At 43.1% G+C, this 740-nt stretch overlaps 1 protein-coding gene across 1 annotated transcript in view; it reads right to left on the bottom strand.

Moving 5' to 3' along the window:
• Positions 1–740, bottom strand: part of LOC119586454 (CD59 glycoprotein-like) — a 93,129-nt gene that overhangs the window by 30,023 nt on the left and 62,366 nt on the right. The window lies entirely within an intron of this gene.

Raw genomic sequence — 740 nt, 5'->3', positions numbered from 1 at the left:
CGCATCGCCATGCGCCATGACTCCGCCCGTTTTCCCAGTTCCGCCTCTTTGCCGGCGCTGGAGCCATCCCAACACCTCCATTTTCTATTCATCTTCCTCTCAAGAACTCAATTGTACCCTAAGAAAGGAGGGAAGAGAAGGAGAGAGAATAGCCTTCAACACCCTCTTGCATCTTGCAGAGCTTCTGGCTTTTTCGCTAGCTGGAGTATTTGCATGTCACCTACAAAACCTTCCCTATGAAGATACACTGCGAGACGGGGCGAGGGTGAAGCTCGACGCCTGAGATAAAGGAAGGTTCAGAGTGTGAGATGATTGTTCACACGTTCAAGCTCTGAAGGCGGTGGCTGCGTGGGGACGTTTTTTCACTTGCTTGGATTAGGATAAGGGAGGAAGCGTGGATAGAGGCTTCATTTTTGGATTAGGATAAGGGAGGAAGTGTGGATTGAGACTTCACTGATTTGGATTAGGATAAGGGAGGAAGCGTGGATTGATACTTCATTGATTTGGATTAGGATAAGGGAGGAAGTGTGAACAAGCTAACTTGTTCTTTTTAAAATAATGTTCAATAGTATACGAAAAGGGATCATTTGAATAAACCAATATAAAGGGAAAGTTCAAGCAAAGAAAATATAAAAGAATCATACCTTTTTTTTAAATATTTGTTCAGCCTAAAATAATGTTCAGACACAAAATACAAACAAAAGAGGGACCCTACGGATAAAATATTCTCCTGCTGTGAC

The sequence above is a fragment of the Penaeus monodon genome, chromosome 21 (genome assembly GCF_015228065.2).
Source record: "Penaeus monodon isolate SGIC_2016 chromosome 21, NSTDA_Pmon_1, whole genome shotgun sequence".
Taxonomy (NCBI): Eukaryota; Metazoa; Arthropoda; class Malacostraca; order Decapoda; family Penaeidae; genus Penaeus; species Penaeus monodon.
Note: the sequence above shows the minus strand (reverse complement) of the source record. Positions and strands in the feature narration are given on the sequence as shown.